The sequence below is a fragment of the Hyperolius riggenbachi genome, chromosome 4, assembly GCF_040937935.1.
Source record: "Hyperolius riggenbachi isolate aHypRig1 chromosome 4, aHypRig1.pri, whole genome shotgun sequence".
Taxonomy (NCBI): domain Eukaryota; kingdom Metazoa; phylum Chordata; class Amphibia; order Anura; family Hyperoliidae; genus Hyperolius; species Hyperolius riggenbachi.
The window spans coordinates 293,787,272-293,808,989 of NC_090649.1; the positions used below are offsets into that span (position 1 = coordinate 293,787,272).

Here is a 21,718-nt window from a genome sequence, read left to right on the forward strand (position 1 = left end):
AGGAACTCTCGGACCTCCCGTTTCTGTGAAACAGACAGCGTCTCAGCCACCTGTACCAGCTCTATTCCACCCTTGGTGGACTCTTGAGTAACCTGGGAAGCTGCAAGGGCCACCCTCTCTTTCCAGGGTTTCAGTAAATTCACATGATATATCTGTTCTGGCTTCCTCCGGCCAGGCTGGTAAACCCGGTAATTCACCTCCCCGACCTTTTCAATAATCTCATATGGACCTTGCCACTTAGCCAAAAACTTGCTTTCAACCGTGGGAACCAACACCAGGACCCGATCCCCAGGACTGAAAGCTCGAACCTTTGCTGATTTATTATAAACACGAGACTGTGCCTCCTGGGCATGTTGCAAATGCTCTCTGACTAAAGGCATCACCGCTGCAATCCTATCTTGCATACCAGACACATGTTCAACAATACTTCTGTAGGGGGTGGCCTCTTGCTCCCAGGTTTCTTTGGCTATATCCAGAATTCCCCGTGGGCATCGCCCATACAACAACTCAAACGGCGAAAAACCTGTGGAAGACTGAGGGACCTCCCGAATTGCAAACATTAGGTAGGGCAAAAGGCAATCCCAATCTTTGCCATCCTTGTCCACTATTTTCTTTAACATATTTTTTAAGGTTTTGTTGAATCTTTCCACAAGCCCGTCCGTTTGAGGGTGGTACACTGAAGTACGAATCTGATCGATCTTCATCAGTTTACACACTTCTTTCATCAATTTAGACATAAATGGGGTACCCTGGTCTGTCAAAATTTCCTTTGGCAAACCTACTCTGGTGAACATGTGGAACAACTCACGTGCAATCACTTTAGACGACGTATTTCTGAGGGGAACCGCTTCTGGGTAGCGAGTGGCATAGTCCACTACCACCAGAATGTACTGGTGACCACGCGCTGATCGAACCAATGGCCCCACTAGGTCCATGGCTATCCTTTCGAAGGGAACTTCGATAATGGGCAAGGGGACGAGCGGACTTCGAAAATGGGGAGCCGGAGCACATCTTTGGCACTCGGGACAGGATTCACAGTAAGCTTTTACATCTCCATGTACCCCAGGCCAAAAGAATCGCTGCAGGACTCGGTCCCTAGTTTTTTCGGTACCCAAATGTCCCCCCAGGGCATGTTTGTGCGCTAGGTCTAGGACCATTGGGCGATACGACTTGGGGACCACGAGTTGTTCCACAACCTCACCCTGAATTTTACAAACCTGGTACAGCAAGTCTGACTGTACCGCCAAATGAGGAAATACTTTCTCAGCCCCGACCACTTGGGGTTCACCGTTCAACACCTTGACATTTTCCCACGCTTTTGCCAGCGTAGGATCCCTTAACTGGGCAGTCCCAAAGTTATCCCGAGACACCTCCAGCTCTGGTAGGACCGAGCCCTCAGAGGTCTCTGGGGATAACTCAGAGTCCCCAGCAAACACCTCCAAGGGAGAAAACATTTCATTACCATCAATTTCTGTATTATTTTTAGATTCCAGCTCTCTTGAGCCTCCACAGTTATCCCCTTCCCACAAGTTCCAGAACAGTGGAAAGTCCCTCCCCAGGATGACACTATGTGCCAAGTTCGGGCTCACCACTATTTCCTGAGTGGCAGGTCCACAGTTTGTTTCAATGGTGAGAAGGGCGGTGGGGTATTGTTTAGAGTCCCCATGAACACATTGTACTGTGACCCGACGATTCCCCAGCCAGGCCGGGTCCACTAAACTGGAATGCACCAGGGTCACCAAGCTACCAGAGTCTAAGAGAGCCTGGACAGTTTTTCCAGCAATTTTTACCACCGCCAAATGAGAGTCACAGCTTGCGATATACACAGGTCGCGCAAACAAGGACCTGCGACGAGTGTAATCGCACTCCATGGGTTCAACTGCCTGAGGACAGTTAGCAGCAATATGTCCCCACTCTTTACATTGCCAACATTGTACCGGGGATCGACTTCTTACCATTGTGCCTGGTCGACCTCGGCCTGCAGAGCTTGGCTCACTGACCACACCCCCCACAAAGTCAGCTTTTGTCTTACCAGTTCCCTGGGGTGCTGCCAGTCTCCGGGTAGCTGAGCGCTGTCCTGTGGCCCAAGCCAAAGAGTCCTCTGCAGCCAGATAACGTTCCAGCAGCGCAATTAGTTCATCAGCTGACTGTGGATCTGCATGACTCACCCACCTTCGCAAAGCCGGCGGTAGGGAGCGCAAGAAACGGTCAATGGTAACTCTTTCGACGACCTCCGGAGCTGTTAACTTCTCAGGTTCCAACCACTTCTTTACCAAGTGGATTAGATCGTGCATCTGGGACCTTGGAGAGCATCCGGCTGAATAGGACCACTGGTGAACTCGCTGGGCTCGCACCGCCGGGGTGACACCAAGTCTACGCAGGATCTCCTCCTTCAGCTTGTCGTAGTCTTTAGCATCCTCTAGGGCAAGGTCGAAGTAGGCCTTTTGAGCATCCCCAGTCAGGAACGGAGCTACCAATCCTGCCCATTGCGTTTTAGGCCAGGCTTCCCTCTCCGCTGTCCTCTCAAAGGTATGGAGGAACGCCTCGACATCATCATGGGGAGTCAGCTTCTGCAAGAAGTGGCTTGCGCGGATGGTGCCTCCACTGCCAGGTACCAGCAGCTGTCCCTCTTGGTTCCGAGCCACAAGTTGTTGCACCAACTCATTCACTGCTTTCCTGTCAGCCTCAGCAGTCTGACGATCGGCCTCCGCAGCTGCAGCCAGACTCTCACACAGGGCCACCGCTTGCTGCTGTACTGCCTCTGTATGTTGTTGCAGGGCTGTGTTTGTTTTCCGCTGCTCAGCATTAGCCTGTTGCAAGGCCGCATTCGCTAACACCAGCTGCTTCACCATTTCATCCATGCTGCTGTTCAAACTTTTAAATCTTACGCCAAACACACTGTCGCTGTAGGCATGCTAAGTTGCCCGCATCCTCCACCAATTGTGAGGGATCAGCTGCAAATGGTGAGTACTCAGCGGGAGATAGCAGCACAGACAGGTGTATTTTCCAAAACAAACAACAGTTTATTGGACAGCAGGCTTCTTAAACAGCAGTCTTTTGGCAGTTTGTAAAGTACAGTTCAAATGAAAACAAAAAGGCCAGTCCAGGCCAGCAGCTTACATTCAGCTTTCAATATCAGGAACACACCAAACTCCATGTGCAGCCTGCACTTTCTCTCCAGAGCAAAACCAGCATCCTGGATTCAAACGTGAAGTCTTTCTTAGCAGACTGTCAGACCTTGCTGGTCACACCCACTCTCTCTCCTCCTACTCCAGCCTTTCAAAGCTGCTCTGTTAACCCTGTGTGTCCTGACTCCAGCAGAAGCCCACATACACAGAGCAAACGATCCACCCAGGATCTGGCGACCAGATGCGCCCGCCCACTCTGCATCTGGTCAGCTCCGGACCCAAGTAAGGTTATTAACCTCTGTCCATGTGACAGACAGCCAAAACCTTTTTTATTCCGGAGCTGCTACTGGATGTAGCGTCTGATCCCAGGTGGAATGTACCTCCCATCCAACACAACCTGGGACAAATCGATTACCTCCTGGGTATCGACTTTGTCACACTGTATTATTATTCTTACTTTTTCATTAGGGCAATTGTACTGCCAGATTTTCCCAACAAAATGTTTCCACTGACTTATTCAAAATGGCATTAAACATATGAAGGAAAACATATGAGAAGTTATTTTACAGGCACCTTATCACACCTATGTAGATAAGGTGCCTGTAAAATAACTTCTCATATGTTTTCCTTCATATGTTTAATGCCATTTTGAATAAGTCAGTGGAAACATTTTGTTGGGAAAATCTGGCTTGGATATACTGTTAGATGTGTAGTTACTATATTGATTGAACTTTTTATGTGTTCCATGTTCCATTGTTTGACATTTAGTTTACTGATCCCACGTGCAGCAGGGATTCTTATTTATATTATACTTACTTGGACTTTTAATAGTTTTTAGATGGGGTTCAGCAGCAGCCAGATTTTGCACAGAAAGTATGTAAATTAGCCAATATTCTGAAAACAACATTGTGCTAAAATGCATACATTATTAAACCAGCAGACCTAGCCCAAAATAAAAAATGTTTTGGCCTTGTACATTGTACATCAACTTTGAAAACTCAAGGCACAATCAAGAAACTGTAGTCCAGGAAAGATTGTCTGGCGGTCATACTCATTCCTTTCTTTTCTTACTTTGAGTTATTGACCAAGGCCCAGAGATGGGTTAAGATGTAATGGGGCACCAGGCAAGGTAGGAGATTTTGCCCCCCCCCCTCCCCCTGTGGTATTTCTGGTAAGCTAAAGAAAGATAGGTCAAAGAAGGTGGCAGGCGTGCCCCTTGACACCATCTAGGCTCCAAGCACCTGCCCTGGTTGCCTGGTAGATGATGCAGCACTGCCAAGAGCTCATGCACTGAGCAAGCGTTCTGATCATACTCTGACTTGATCGGCCACAAGTCATGTTCCATGTTACTGATTAGTATTGAAGAAAATGATCCGTGCGCTATCTAGGCAAATCGCATTTTACAATGCAGTCAGTAAAGGCCATGACATAATTCTCTGAGTATACTCCTTTAACATTCACTGCAAATAAAACACATCTTAACTTTGTATCAATATATACTACTTACTTAAAGAGAACCTAAGGCCAAAATGTATGGGCACAATTGGCTCCAGCTGACTGCGCAGGTGCGGCTATACTCGCGCAGGCACATTACGACCACACCAGTGCTTGGAGATAAGCACCCCAATCAGATTTCTGAGAAGCCCTTTTTGGTAATCATTGGAGGGTCCATGCTCGGTGATTGGGAACCAGAGGACAGCGAGGGAAGCCTCATTAGGATCCAGAGGCCTGGCTACACTTTAGGGAATATGCCCCAGTATTAATATAAAAAGCCATTCTGCTTTTTGGTCCGGCTTTTGTTTCTCATACATTTTGTTTACCTTTGTAAACATGTATGGATATTGCATTCTACAGATTCTCTGAATAACTGCAGGTGTATGATCTCCACTGTTCTCCACGAATGTTTATCATTCAGGGCCAGTGGACCTGTTGTTAGAGAAAAATGTTCACTTTGTCTTAACTTCACATATCAAATTAGATTTTCAGGCTCAGAAATGAAAATATCTTTATAACATCAGGGCCATTGTGTTTTTCCAGCTATGTTTATCTTTTTTTGCCTAGCCTCTACAGCTCCATTAAAGGACACCTGCAGTGAGAGGGATATGGCTGCCATAATTATTACCTTTTAAACAATACCAGTTGCCTGGCAAGCCCACTAATCTCTTTGGTTGTTGTAGTGTATCTGGATCATACACCTGAAACAAGCATACAGCTAATTCAGTCAGACTTCAGTCAGAAACATCTGATCTGTTTGCTTGTTCTGGGTGAATGACTAAAAGTATTAAGAGACATCAGGAAGACAGGCTGGTATTGTTTAATACAAAATAAATATGGCAGCCGACATATCCTTCTCAGTTCAGGTTTCCTTTAACCTATTTTGGTTCCTGGACGTAGAAACTACGTCCAGGAACCATGCGCGCTACCGCGCGCTCCCGCGGCCGATCGCGCGCGTGCACGCGTGCTCCCGGCCAGCGGTTCGTTAGCCAGGCAATCAGTGTATCGGGCTATGGTGCCCGATCACTGATTCCTCTCCCCCGCTGAAAAAGCGACAGCTTCTCTCGGAAGCTTCGCTTTTTCTGGCTGTAACGTACCCCATACGTCGCTCTAAGCGTGTGTTACGCTTAGAGTGACGTCATATAAACAAACTCATGGCCGCCATCTTGTGGCCAAAAAGTAAAACTACAACTAAAAGTAAAAAAAATTAAATTCAAACACACATTTACATTATAAATCACATGTTTACATCCCACCCTCCCAAAACTACCCAAATAAAATGTTTAATATAAAAAAAACAAAAACATTACAATAAAAAAAACAAAAAACATGTAAATATTTACATAAGGGTCTAAACTTTTTAAATATCAATGTAAAGATGAAATACTTCTATATTTTTTTATTTTAAACTTGTAAATAGTGATAGATGCAAAACGGAAAAAATGCACCTTTATTTCCAAATAAAATATTGTCGCAATACATTGTGATAGGGACATCATTTTAACGGTGTAATAACTGGGACATATGGGCAAATACAATACGTGAGTTTTAATTATGGAGGCATGTATTATTTTAAAACTATAATGGCTGAAAACTAAGAAATAATGAATTTTTTCCTTTTTTTCTTATTCTTCCTGTTAAAATACATTTACAGTAAAGTGGCTCTTAGCAAAATGTACCCCCCAAAGAAAGCCTAATTGGTGGCGGAAAAAACAAGATATAGATCAGTTAATTGTGATAAGTAGTGATAAAGTTATAGGCTAATAAATGGGAGGTGAACATTTCTCAAGTGAAAACGACGGAACGCAAATGGGTTAAAAAAAGAGCAAGCAATACTGACATCTACACTGGTCACTTATCCTACCATAGCTAAGAGTTTGTACCTCCAAAATAATAGCAGTTGTGAGTGTCCCTCTTTTCCATCCCTAAACATTTGAAGGTGTTCTGTAGATATCTTACCCCAGGCTTTTCCTGCATACTAGTCATAAATGTAAAGCCCAACCAAAGGCTAAAAGACAATTCAGCCAGCAGGGCTAGTGCTAACTAGATCAGTACTGCCCTGCATGTCCTATCAGCCAACACTGCTATAGTGCTCTGTAGTGTAGTGGTGTGTGGCCTCCTTCCCACCCAGGCACCTATTTGTTATATTGGAGCTCTGATTGTAGCTCCCATCCGCCAATGCTAGGTGGCACATGTGCGCCACCTAGTGTTAATCTATAGGTAGCTCTGTTCACCCAGAAACTAGAGGAGCCATGGTCAGAGCTCTGACATAACAGAAAGGTACCTAATAAGAAAGGAGGCTGGACATTACTCTGTTATAGAAAACTAGTAGACCCAAGCCCATTTAAAAACGGGCTCTAGGCCTTTTTTCTGCGCCGCCGCTGCCAGTGCACATGCGCACCCACATGCCGCGCATGCAGCCACCGCACGCGCACCAGCCGTGCGCGCATCAGCCCGCCTCGCTCCTTGGTCCCGTCCAGCTGTCCGTTACTGCGCACAGGCACAGTAGCAAAAAGCAGGGACACGGACAGCTAAACGCAGCGACACAGGAATTTTATTATATAGGACTAGTAAAAAAGCCTGCCCATTAAAAAATGGGCGCTAGGCTACGGGCGCTCCCCCAGCAACGCAAGCACAGATGCGTCCCGCTCACCCATCCTCCAACGCTGTCTGAAGTATATGCACACAGGGAGATGTTGCTTGCTTGGCAGTTGGAAAAAGCTGTTATTTCCCACAATGCAATGAGATTCACAGACAGCAAACTGTCAAGTCTGGAAGCACGGGGACACACACGCACGCATGCACACACACACACACGAACAGGACGCAGAGACACAGGGGTTTTATTATATAGGAATGCAGTTCTGGCTAATAACACATATATAGCATTACTGAGCAAGTCGGCTCTAGTTCTGTTGTCTGTTTTTCTGATTGGCTAGCTGTTGATATCACTAATAAAATGAAAATATAGCAGTGTTTTGTCATTTCATAATATACAAAAAACAATGACAATTTCATCACAAACATCATGTCCTTGAAGTTATAGTGTGAAATAAACCTAACCAGTAAACAAATCAAAGTAGATTATGCAGGGCCGGCCCTAGACTTTTTGGCGCCTGAGGCAAATTTTGAAAAGATTATTGCTGCCGCTCCCGCCCCCCCCCCCCCTATGGGGGGAGGGGGGCACCGCCGCCGCCGAGCTGGAGGGGTAGCGGGCAGGACGGGGGTATTGGGCCTAGCGGCGGGGAGGGGGGTCGGACTCCCCCTCCCTCGCCTGGGTCCCCCGTCCTCCGCTCCCCTCCAGCCTTAAATAGATCAGAAGCGCTACTCGTAAGAGGCAGTGGGCGGGGAGGACTCACCTCTTCCTCGCTCGATCCAGCGTGCGCTCCACTGACGTCACTTCCTGCAACGCCGTCCACTTACAATACAGTGGGCGGCGTTGCAGGAAGTGACGTCAGTGGAGCGCACGCTGGATCGAGGAAGAGGTGAGTCCTCCCCGCCCACTGCCTCTTACGAGTAGCGCTTCTGATCTATTTAAGGCTGGAGGGGAGCGGAGGACGGGGGACCCAGGCGAGGGAGGGGGGGGGTCTGACCCCCCTCCCCGCCGCTAGGCCCAATACCCCCGTCCTGCCCGCTACCCCTCCAGCTCGGCGGCCAGCTCCCCGCACCCACCGACGGGCGGATGCCGCCCCTAGAAATGTGCCGCCTGAGGCAAAAGTTTCACCCCGCCTCATGAGCGGGCCGGCCCTGAGTAGATAACTACCATTTTTTTAAATATTGATTATAATGTAAAAAAAAATGTATGTTGGTTATTTTTGTGACATTTCATGTATTTTCAACTTTTGCTGAGCTACTTTTCAGTTTTTGCTTTGGACTGGTTTTCTCATACAGTTATCTTTGTAATAACAAGGAAAAAATACTTGTTCTATGTACATTTGCACTGCGGTCTAATGAGTGTTACATCCTGGCTGTCATGTGTGGCAGACTGAGGCAGACATCTAGTGACTTCAGTGAAGATGATAGAGAAGGGATGTTGTCTGACAGGGATGAGGCTGCAGGGATGTTCCTAGTGTTGCCAAAACAATGCTGGTTGTAATTTTCTCCACTTGTGTTTACAGGAAGCATGACATTGTTTCCTGTAGTAGACAAAGAATAGCGTGGTTAGGGCTATCTTACATGGTAGGCTTGATCAGCGCATCTCACTTCACCTTTCCATGCTGCAGCAGCTGGGAAGGCCTCAGGCATATTTTTAGCAGCTTCTTTTCGCACTGTCACAGCCACATCTCTCATCCCTTCTATTCTGTACTCTCCTTCTGTTTGTCTTTTGCAGCTCTTTCCTGTCACTGTCAGACATGTGCTATATCTGGCCTGGGAAATAGGCAGCAGCCAGTGTGTTTCTAAGCTGTGCAGTCCTCCCGTCTGCACACTTGTGTGACGCAGATAAGCTAAATCTGCAGTTTCTCATGAGAATCCAGGGTTTTCCTGGATTGGGAGATGGTGGGTGGCTGAAACACTGCATTCTAACAGGGCTGACCACACGCTTTGTCCTCCTTGTTATTCTAATATGAAAAGCCTTTCATTTATAGTAATGAGAATATAATGAGGTTACAGACATTTACGATGGCATTAAATCTAACAAGTTTCAAAGTGTGTTGCGATGCAGAGAGCTTAGCTGTTCTGGCTTTCTTAGCAGGCCGTAGCTTGAGTTACACAATGTGAGCTTAACAAACATTTCTTTAACACATTCTAGTACAGAACATGTTCTGCCATCGTAGTATCATACAACAGGCGTTAGTTATGTGTCATACTTTATGTAGTGTTTCATAGCTAGAAATCATATTAAATCCATTGAGTGGAGAATGACATTTTTCAAACCTGTTGGTCATTTTTCAAACCAGTTGTTAAACATTGATTTATACATGAGTAGAAAATGGCAATCTCTTAATCATGCAATGTGACCTTTTGCAGAAATGTCCCACCTTGAGGCCCCCAGAGTGAGAATTTGGGTACCCATTTTGTTTTGTAGTTGGAATGTATAGCCGTTTCTCCTCGGTTTTGCCAATTGCCCCATATAGTTTCCTGGGTAATGCTATGTCTCCTTCATTCTCCAATAGTACGGTATGGCCATGTCCCCCTGTTGGTTTCCCCAGTATAACAACCTCCCTTCAACAGCCCAATGCAATGCTCCCCCCGTATAACTATGACCCCTCAAAAGTTCCTCACTATAGCCACTTAGGGACAGTTTGGTGACAAGACAATATATACTCTGTACAGCGCTGCATAAGATGTCGGCGCTATATAAATACTAAATAATAATAATAAATATTAATAATAACTGTTGGCCTGTCCTGAACTGTTCTCTGTAAAAGAAAAGCACAATACAGTTGAGATAACCTAATCAGAAGTCAGAGCTCTCTGCGACTTTCAAAGTCGTGGAACTCAATGGTTATTTGCATTTGCACAACAGGAGTTTCTTAACTCTTCCACAAATATTAGACTTATATCTCTGCTCCTAATGCTTTATTTCTTAGCTGTACTACACAACTAATTCATTATATCATAATTTTTTTCCGCTTCAGTGTCTCTTTAAAGGGAAGGTTCGGGGAGGGCTGTAAAAAAATAAAAATCAAAATCCACTTACCTGGGGCTTCCTCCAGCCCGTGGCAGGCAGGAGGTGCCCTCGCCGCCGCTCCGCAGGCTCCCGGTGGCCTCCGGTGGCCGACCCGACCTGGCCAGGCCGGCTGCCAGGTCGGGCTCTTCTGCGCTCCAAATGCCGGCACTTCTGCGTCCCACGCGGACGCGCTGACGTCATCGGACGTCCGCCGGGCTGTACTGCGCAGGCGCAGAACTACTGCGCCTGCGCAGTACAGCCCGGCAGACGTCCGATGCGCAGAAGAGCCCGACCTGGCAGCCGGCCTGGCCAGGTCGGGTCGGCCACCGGAGGCCACCGGGAGCCTGCGGAGCGGCGGCGAGGGCACCTCCTGCCTGCCACGGGCTGGAGGAAGCCCCAGGTAAGTGGATTTTTATTTTTATTTCTTTACAGCCCTCCCCGAACCTTCCCTTTAAGTGATATGTCTAAAATAAAATACCTTTTAAATCACCGACAAGCGAGAAAATACTCAAAATAATTTTGATAGTACCTTTTCACATACTTTTTGCTACTTTTTTCAATTGCAAAATTCTGAAAAGTTATTTTAAAAATAAGTTTAAAAGTTATCTCCTAGGAGAAAACCCTAGTATTTCCTAGGATGAAAAGTTACATATGGGCCTCAGTATGGCTATGTACCTCTAAGAATGGGCTCACACAATATACTTTGTGCAATCATTTTAAACTCACGGTCTAAACAATTGAATGGGCATGTTCACATCTCTGGTTCCCATTATTCTAACTCGTATGTAGTGTGTTTCAGGATAAAGAGTATGAATATGTGCACACTGCATAGAAATTGACCAGGTTTTGAAATAGGGCATATTTTAAAATGTGTACAGTGTGCATTGCATGCATCACAATGCGTACATTATGCGTACATTATGCAATGTGCACAGTGTGAACCCAGCCTAATAGTCCTCCCTTCATAGCCATGTTTCCCAGTATTGCCATCTTCCTCCAACCGTTTCTCCATTATATCCAGGTGACGGTAGTCATGCCAGTATTGCCAAGTTAATCTCAACTCCAGTAGCCTTTGCAGGCAACTCATCTCTAGATCTCAGCTAGTGGGAATTTTTTTTATGTAAATAGTTGAAAGCAAAGAGGAGAGTTGGAATTTACCATGGTTTCTTTCTAATCTGTTTTAAACTCACCACTTTCTGGTCTGTATTGTTTTGTGATGTGATATCATTAAACAAAGAACAAGGAGCTGGATGCAGTTATCTCCACTAGATGACTCTGTTCCATTGAAATTTTAAGAAAGGAGGAACATGATGGTCGAAGACGATTTTATTTTATAGATAAAAAATGCTCATTCAGCTTGATGTTTTGTTTTTTTATCTATTGTAGCCTGTAAGATAAGCTCTACTGTATGTTGGACAGCCATCCAGTAAGTAGCTGTGGGTTTCATTTACCAACATTATCTCATGAATTATCTCAATTTATCAACTATAGATTGCACGTGGACATGCGTCGGGGTCACACATGACGTGGGGTTACAGTGACAGAACTAATAATCAGGAAGTATGGGGAACTCAAGGTACGGAGGACCTGGAGCTATATAGTGGCAGACAGCCACAGTGTACCAGGATATTGCCAGCTGCAGGAGGAGAAGGGGAACACCTGTAGAAGCAGAATTGAAATGAGGGGGAGAGGAGCATAGCGACAGGATCAGGTAATATTTTAAGTACTGAAGTGTTAGTGTAGTGTTACCTTAGTGCAGTGTAGACTTAGAGCGATACAGTGGAGTGTTAGTAGTACAGTGTAACTGTAGTGTAGTGCAGTGCAGTGTATCGGGGGGGGGGGGGGGCAGCAGGTGTTAGTGTAGTGTAGGGTAGTGCAGTGCAGTGTAGTGCAGTGTAAATGGTGGGGGTAGCAGGTGTTAGTGTGGTCGAGTAGCTGGGCAGTGTAGCTTGGACAGAGTAGCTTACAGCAAGTTTGAGGGAAAAGGTCCATAAGACGCCCCTGCACCGTAGATGCACCAGGTTTAGTATTTTTTCCCCTTGATTTTTCCCTCTAAACCTAGGTGTGTCTTATAGCCTGGAGCGTCCTATAGTCTGAAAAATAAGGTAGGTCACCCCTAAGGCTGGTTTCACAGTGGGACGTTACAGGCGCACGTTAGAGCAGCCTGTAACGCAGCCCACCGCACAGCAATGAAAAATCAATGAGGCTGTTCACAGTGCGGACGTTGCGTTACATTGTAACGCTGCGTCACAAGACAACGTACTGCATGCAGTACTTTGGACGCGGTTGAGCCGCGTTAGACTGCTTGCACATGCTCAGTAATGTTGGGGAGGAGCGGAGAGCGGCCAGGCACATGGCTAATTATTATGCACTGCACGTTGTGACGTGCAGTGTTTACATCCTGGAGCAGCCGCTCTGTGCGGCGATTGGCCGGCGGGACCACGTGATGCCGCATGCGCACAAGAGTGAGTCAGTGATGCCAGAGTGAGCTGCACAACGCGGCTCACTCTGACGTCCAGATCTAGCACCACCAGGCGTTCCGTTAGGGGGACGTTATGCGACCTTAACGCCCCCTCTAACGCAACGTCCTGGTGTGAAATTAGCCTAAGTTATCTCTTTTCCAAACTTAGTAAGCCCATTTTGTCTGACCTTTCTTTGTGACACCTTCTATCACTATGGTTATACAGTGTAGACAAAGAGGCGGCACCTTCATCAGGTGTACAATTACCATGAATCAATACAGCATGTAAAGTGCACCTGAACTCTGAGGGATATAGTAGCTGCCATATTTATTTCCTTTTAAACAATACCAGTTTCCTGGCAGTCCTGCTGATCTCTATGGCTGCAGTAGTGTCTGAGTCACACACCTTAAACATGCATGTGGCTAATCCAGACAGACTTCAGTCAGAAACCTCTGCATGCTTGTTCAGGGTCTGTGGCTAAGAGTATTAGGGGTAGAGGCTCAGTAGGACAGCCAGGCAATTTGCATTGATTGTTTAAAAGGAAATATGTCAGGCTTCATCTCCCTCTCAGTTCAGTTGTGCTTTAAAGAGGCACTGTAGTGACATATAGTACAATGCAGTAAATTATTCAGGATACCCACTTTCACGTTAAGCTTCCTAGCTTCAGCATCAAAAACACTTCCTATATGTATTTATTGTTATATATTGGTATGTGGCCCAACCTTACCAGTGATGCTTTGCCTAGGCTGTTTAGTTATGTGGAATTCTTCCCCCCCAGGATATTCTGGGAGACCAAATATTATTTGTACTACTTTTGGAACTCTCAGTAAACAAACATTCTGGAGAGATCTCCTAAAAGCCATAAAGATGTCGCCACCTGTTATAAATTAGTTGTAAATCTGGGCGAGGAAAGATTTTACAATGGGCGAACGCTAACTAAATAATTTATAAATGAATATGAAAAAAAAAAAATTGTATTCATTACATTATTTTCAGTACAGTTTGTCTTTAACCACTTTAGGATTCTGCATACGCATAAATACGCCCCTGAATCCTGAAGCGGTTTCCATACATGTCAGTTCACGGAGGGTGTCTCCGTGAACACCCTGCGAGCCTCCGATCGCGGCTCGCAGGGTAAATGTAAACACGCGGGGAAGATCTTCCCCGCTGTTTACATACATACGGCGCTGCTGCGCAGCAGCGCCGTAGAGGAGATCGGCGATCCTCGGCCTCTGATTGGCCGGGGATCGCCGGCATCTGATAGGCTGAAGCCTATCTGAGGCAGCGCAGGACGGATTTCCGTCCTGCGCAGCCCATAATGAAGAGGGGAGGGAGGGAAGTAGGCAGAGGGAGGAATAGCGCTGCGGAGGGGGGCTTTGAGGAGCCCCCCCCGCTAGGCACAGCAGCGCGGCGGCGATCAGACCCCCCCAGCAGGACACCCCCCTAGTGGGGAAAAAGGGGGGGGGGGGAGTCTGATCGCCCTGCCTGCTATCTGATCTGTGCTGCGGGCTGAAGAGCCCCCGCAGCACAGATCATCCAAACCACCCGAAACCCGGAAGTGGTTAAATACAAAGAAAATCCACCCAGGAATTAACGTTATCAATTCACATGCAAACCAAAACTTGAGTGTCCTGTAAAAGCCCAAAGCCTACCTATTCCTTAGTCAGGCACTCCATAAGGCTATACTTCAAGACATTTACTGTGGTCAAGGGCACTCCACCTTATGCCTACCCAAGCATAAAACCTGTAAAAATAAAACAGTGAAAAAAAACTATTTTTTTTTTTTTACTTTAATTTCAGAGCCTGCACAAATACTTTTTTATATAATACATTTGATTGGGACACATTCATTTATCTCTTCTGGATGTATCACTTTCATTAATATTGATACTATTTAATATTAGTATACATGTTTATGAAATGAAAAAAACATAACATTATATTTTTTTTAAGAAATAGTTAAAAACTATGTGGCGTGTCAAATGCTAGAAATGTTTTCATACAGCAACTTTTGATGACCTCCTATGTCAGCAAGACACATTAAGGATATGTTGATACTGAGGATGGGAGAAATAATGGGATAACCACAGCTAAAATAGGAAAAAGGAAGTGGAAAGGAAGGAAGTATTGCTTCTATTTTTAGTATTTTGCAACACCATGACCTGGAAGTGAATATCTGTACTACAGCATGTAAATAGCCGGCCATTTCCGGTGACTTTTTACACAGGGTTATGTCCTATGCATCTGTATTCTGTCATAATAATGTTTACAAAATGAGGTGGAATAAATCTTGCTGTAAACTCTGTTACCTCTGTACGCCACACTGTCCTGAAAAATGTTCAAGGTTATTAATTGGGACAGAGAAATCCTTTCTGATTAGGAATAAAATACAGATATTTGAAAATACCGTAAGTTCAAACTTATTATAGTGGCTCATGCACAGAGAAAACGCCATGCAAGAATGGCTCAATGCTACTTTTGGCTGTGCTGGCACACTGATGGGAGTGCAGCTACATACATATAGTCAATATGCCCTCGTCTAATATGTTCAGAGGGCAGGGCCGGCACTACCATAGAGGCAAAAAGGGGAAATTTCACCAAAGCCTGTAGGGGCCCCCAAGGTGTCCCTCCCCCCATCTTAACTATTGCTCCCCAGGGCCTCTGCAGAGTCTTTGGCAGAGTAGCGTCTCATCTGTGCTGGTAGGCAGGTGAGACACTACATTGACATAGACTCTGCAGGGCCCCAGGGAGCACAGTTAAGTTGGGAGGTGATTGAGGGTCAGCAGCCAGCTCAAGGGCCCAGGGGGGAAATTTGGCTGCAACAAAGGACCCCTAATGACGCTTTTTTGTCTGGAGGGGGTATCTGTTGTTTCGCACCTGGGCTAATTTTGCCCTACGGCCCAATTGTTACTTGAACCGGCCCTGTCAGAGGGTCCCAGCACTGGATAAGTGGGGTGAAAGAGGATGGAGGATGCCTCAGTATTATCCCAAGGCTTCCTTTTACTAAAGAAAGTATCTTAACTTATCCCTTTTATAAAATAAGTAAACCTAAAGCAAAAAGAACTTGTTAGATGCTTACCTATGGAGAGGGAAGGCTCAGGATAACATAGAGCCTTCTGGGGCTTGCGTATGTGCAGTACGGATGCACAATCTTCAAAAGCACTCGGGACTGCAAGTACTTCAAAAGGCTGCCCAGTAGGGCTGACAAAGACGGCACTGGAATTATATGATGGGTTGAGGGCTGGGAAGGCTCTATGCTAGCCAAAGCTTTCTCTCTCCATAGGTAAGTATGTTACTATTTTTTTTTGTTTGCTCAAGGTTAACTTTAAATCCAAAATAATAATGTAAGACTGGTTGTTTGTAGAATTTTTACCAGCTATTTTCTGTGCATTCACCTATGCACTTTTATTCAACTTCATTAAACATAGTTACAAAATCATTATTTCTCTGCAGTGCCAGTCTTTGATGATTAAATGCATCCTTTTGTGCGTGAAGATGGAATAGTTAAAAAATGTTCACAGAGTTGACATCCTGTTTGTGGTCTTTGAACTGTGTGCAATCTGTAACCCGGGTGAACGCAAGTCTAACCTACTGGTGAGAACCGTTATCAAGAACGCTTTTCTCTGTCCTCTTGAATTGTAATTGGGGGTCCCATGGGAAAGGTTTATTTTGCAATGCTCAGCATTCCTTTTGAGGGCTGTAGGGAGCACATTATACTATATTCGTCTCAGTTGGGCCACAAGGGTAAATTGTTATAAGCATATGAAGCTTAGAGCAGATACCAGGAAGAGTGCATTCTCACAGTATAATCGCTGCCTTGTCCACACACTTGCAGTCGTCATATTGATGTCACTGTAGAAAGCTTTTGCAGTTTGGCCAATAAAAAGGAAAAAAAATGCATAACTACGTATAAATTATGCAAGCAGTTATGGTGTTTATACGTATCATTACAAACAATATACAGCACAATACCACAGAACACCATAGAATTAAGGTTTTGACTGTGAGGGAGCACAAATTGTTGGCAGTAAATGCTATTGATGTGGTCTGCCCACTTTTTTTAATGTTATCTCGATTGCATACAATTTCAATCCTAGCTTGTTTTTATGATTCACAAATCCCATTAGGAAAATGGAACAATTTTTTTTTACATATTTCTTAATCTGTAATTCTTAACAGCTATAGCATCATGAATTCCTTTTAAAAAAGTAAATTGCTGTGGTCAAAATATATCACCTACTCTTTGATGCAAGGACTGGTACATTTGGCAAAACAGGTTTTAATCCAGTTAGGTCTACAATTTTATTATATTAGTAAAAAGTAAATACAATCTGTACATTATTTTGTGTGCATAATATGTTCCGGAACAGCCGCGAGAAACGAGAACGCAATCGGTTTATTGCACCGATTGCCATTGACGTGCTAGACCTAGATTGGTTGTGTAGTCGTGCAAGCGATCAGAAAATGTCATTTTTGTATTCTTTTAAACCAGAGATCTGTCCCCCTCTGAGTAAAGCATCCCCTCACCCCTCAGGAATGTCGCACGTGGCCAGATTCCCTGCAGGGACCAGCTCATTCCCCCCACAGCCAAATGGCTCCATGGAAAGAGCCAGGAAGCTGGCTCCCCAGGGGGGCCCTGAGAAGCCAGCCAGGGAGGCACCAATAAGGACAGATATGAATGCATGTGATGTATGGTTTCTTACCTATTATATGGAGACCGTACATCGCACAGCTATAAAATTCATATAGTCTTATTCGTTAAAGTCTGCCCAACGTGCGGATATAAAATTCATGGCCATATCTCGTCCAGTTATTGCGGTATTAATCTTCTCAGGAACCTGAGAAGCTACCCAAGTCACGTCTGATATCATATTAATCTGTATTTTCCGACAAGTATGAATCTGTTATCCACCTAAATATGACATGTATCGTTCATGAGTTGCGGCATTTTATAAGTTTAAACCTAAAATCTCTCAGAGGGAATGAACTGTCATTGGTGGGTAATTCAGAGGGGGCGGGCAGTGCCACACCCCCGAACCAGCTTCATCAAAAGCACATGGCCGGCAGGCGGACCTGAGTCCTCCACCTTGAAACACCATCTTGATCACATCTGTGCCAGCTTGAGGATATGCTGGCATCCACCTGGTCTGAACTCTGAACTTTGAACTGAAACCAAAGGAACTTTACACGTTTTCCCACAACAGGACATCTTTCCATGAACCTAAGTATTTTTTCCTTTTCTTTTCATACTGCGCTATTAATGTCTCAATAATTGTTGATTTTAATGATTGTCTGTATATATTAATTATTTATATTGCATGTAAATAAAGACTTTATCCAAGTCGTTTACTGTTCCGCTACACCTGCTATACAGCCATACACAGAAACTGAACTCAGGTCTCTGAGGAGTCGCTACTATTATTGATATCTAAACAGAATACAGCGTGTTTTAACTGTTTTATTTGCAGGATCAGTCAGTCAGTCGGTAGGGACCACTGGCCCATACCAGTGGTGGTGGCAGATATACCCTGAAATAGTGTGTAAAGTGTATTTCCGTAACCCACAGGCTCCCTTCTGGTTTGTCTGCAGCCAATTCCCAACGTTTTCTGCGTGCAAACTGTGGTCGTAGTCAATGCGCAGAAACCGTTGGGAATTGGCTGCAGACAAACCAGAAGGGAGCCTGTGGGTTATGGAAATACACGTTACACACTATTTCAGGAACCGTTTGGAAGGCATTTCGCATTCCAGCCACCAGGGCTCCTGTGACAGCACTTGCTAACAATACAAAACTGTATTTTAAACAATACACACAAAAAAAAGACCTGGCCTTTTTTGTAAAGGGCAATGACATCATATGTTGGCTGTTAAGGGATATTAAAGAGGAACAGTAAAGTGGAAATGAACTCAGCATCAGTGTAAAGCTGATAGTAGGTTTATCAAGGAAACCCCGGTTCTCACCTTCTCCAGCTGAGAAGGTGAACCCCCTCCCACAGTGTAGGCCTAATTAAAATTCAGCCCACTGATTCACAGCCTTGTGGGTAATGATATCACATGCAGTGTATTCCTGGCATATAAAGGCTTGATATCTGAGCAGTCCGACACACTCCTACTTTTAAAGGTAGGGAGGGGACCCCCGAACTACCTCTATGCCAAATGCAGCTCTCCAGTCCCACTGGTTCACAAGATAACGTCAATATACCCTATCTCAGAAGGTTGCAGGGTATGTCTAATACTGTAGACATAGGAGGATCAGGCACAGCATCAGCATAGCAACCTAGTGGAAAGCAGAGAAATAGCAGCATGGGATCAGACACAGCACTGACATACCTAGTGGAAAGCAGAGAAATAGCATAAATAGCAGAAAATAACAGTGTAAGAAGCAGGGTATCATACTGAAAATGGAGGCAACATTTTGCCGCGATTGCGCTTGCAATTTTTGTTCAGGGAACAAGTAAATAGCGGGGATTTTGCATCGAAACAGGCCCCTAAGCCATCTGGGTGAACTTGGTATCTGTATAAGGAAAAAAGGGTTGTGTCTTCAACTAAGGGAATAAAAAAAAAAAAAGAGCTCTAGCTCTGCGTGGCAGTAGTAAACATGATTTCTTTCCATGCTCTGACATGGTAAGAGGATTTTCCCCCTCTCTTTTGCTTATCTCTTCTTCTTCTTTTCCTCATCAGGCACGTGCAGAGGAAAAAGAAGAAAAGATAAAAAGGCTCCTATGGTCGTGCAAATGAAGCTCCACACCAGACTTTGATAAGCTCTGCCCATCCATTGGAAGCTCCACCCTTGCCTGGGACACTTTAGAGTAAAGAGGCTCCAGACAGGAATCCTAGTGTGGACATTCCATCAGCTGTGTGGTAGAAAGTAAGATGGTGTCTCTCTGACAGTTGCACCCATTGTGACCTCTCTGACCTTCCCCAGCACCCACAGTGACATCTTCCTCCACCTGGCACCCATAGTGACCTCTCCTTCCACTTAGCACCCACAGTGTCCTCCTCAGCACTAGCAGTGATCCTGTCTACCCCAGCACCCACACTGACCTCTCCCTTCCCAAGCAGCCACACTGACCTTTTCCTCCGCCAGCAGCACCCTCCTGTCCCATGAAGCACCCACAGGGACCTGCCATCCCAAAAACAGCACCTCCCATCTCAAATGCAGCACCAAAAGCAGTGACTTCTCCCATCCCCAGCACCCACAGTGACCTCTGCCAACACCCAGCATCCACAGTGACTTTTCCCTCCCAAGCAACCACACTGACCTCTACATCCCACAACACTCACTTTAACCCCCCCCCCCCCAGCACCCACAGTGACCTCTCCTTCTCTCACAGTGTCTTCCCCTACCTCCAGAACCCACACTGACCTCTGCTTCCCCCAGCACCCTCAGTGAACTATCCCCCCTAAGTAACCTACCCTTACTCCAGCACCCACATTGAGCTCTACCTACCCCAGCTCCTACAGTGGCCTCATGATACTTGATAACCACCCATAAAGCCAGAACCCACATGACACCCTGTGCCAGCACCCAGAACCCACATCGCACCCAGCATCTGCATTTAACACCCACATGACAACCAATACTCCACTAGCCAGCACCCATCACCCACATGGCACCATAAACTCACCCCCAGTACCCACTTGGCACCCAGTATTTGCACCTAGGACCCACATGACACCCTATAACCCCCATAATCAACATTCACATGGCACCCAGTACTCACACGGCACCAAGTTCTCAAGCCATTACATGCGCCTAGTACCCTTCCATGACCGGCAACCAAATAGCACCCAGTACCCACCCATGGTCTGAACCCATATGAAACCCAGTACTCTCCCATGGCAATCACACATCCAGACCCCACATGGCACTCCCTACTCACTCATGTCCTGCCCACTGCACCTACGTGCATCCAGTACTAACTCTTGGCCTGTACCCAGAACTGACATGACTCCCTGTACCAATTAGCAGTCACATGGCACCCACTATTGTTTATCACCATCTGCTACTCATTCAGCACCCAATACTGCTTAGCATCCACTGCAAGTAAACACCAAATACAAACTGGACCTTGGTACCCACTGCAGCTTGACGCAGACTGTACTTTGGCACCTCAGCACCCACTGCAACTTAGCACAAACTGGATCTTTGCATCTTACCACCCACTGCACCTTGGCAGTTACTGCAATTTTGCACCTACTAATGCTTAGCAACCACTGCATATTGGCAACTACGTCTTCTTTGCCTGAAAAGAAGCTTGATCAAGAGGGACAGAGGTCCCAGTAATGATAGGTGAGTCTAATAGTGGGCACCTATCACTGCTGATCTGAGGGTGGTGGAGCCAAAAGACTTGGTTGGAAGGAGACACAAGGTCTTCCTGATACTGCTATAAAGGAAGGGGGGTTTAAGACTGCCTAATACGGCTTTGTGGAAAGGGGGTATTACATACACAATTTAACATGATTGATTAATTGTTTGATTGATTAGGGCCCCTTTTCAAATTGAGCACCACCCCCTTGAGGATCCTTGGCCCTGTTCCTCATAACACACTTTCCTTTCCTTTTGTTTTGGAAAAATAATTCTCTTTACAGTTCCTCTTTAACTAGATACTAACCCCATAGGTTTCTACAACAGTTTCTTCAAATGCCCAGTAATCCAGGCGCTTCTTCTTATTCAAATTTCCCTTTCCAAGAAAGTATTCAGCACAGTGGATGGACTAATCCTTAATATGTACACCAGATTATCACCAGCATCATCTGCTTGGCCTCCATTAGGTTAAATCAGGGTTTAATAGGTTGATACATTGAGGCTGATGGCAATGGATAAACTCCTTATTCACTGGCATTGTCACTCTCCTTATTGCCACCACATACACAACTGGTGCAAGCAACTGTAACGGTCGGGTGACGGAACGGTCACCGCTGACCAGAGTTCCCCCTAGGGGGCGTGAGGTTTGGACGGATAGTCTAATGCAAGCCGGGTCATACACAGGAGGTCAAGTTCAGGTTAAGGGATTAGGCAGATG

General features: G+C 45.6%; 1 long non-coding RNA gene across 3 annotated transcripts in view; it reads left to right on the forward strand.

Moving 5' to 3' along the window:
* LOC137570753 (uncharacterized) overlaps positions 1–21,718 on the forward strand; it is a 120,621-nt gene that overhangs the window by 39,879 nt on the left and 59,024 nt on the right. For 2 of the 3 annotated variants that reach the window (XR_011031165.1, XR_011031163.1), the window contains exon 3: positions 19,374–19,560. The exons of the other annotated variant lie outside the window; for it this stretch is intronic. This is a non-coding gene — a long non-coding RNA (uncharacterized lncRNA). The remainder of the gene's footprint in view (positions 1–19,373; positions 19,561–21,718) is intronic. 3 annotated transcript variants of the gene reach the window in all.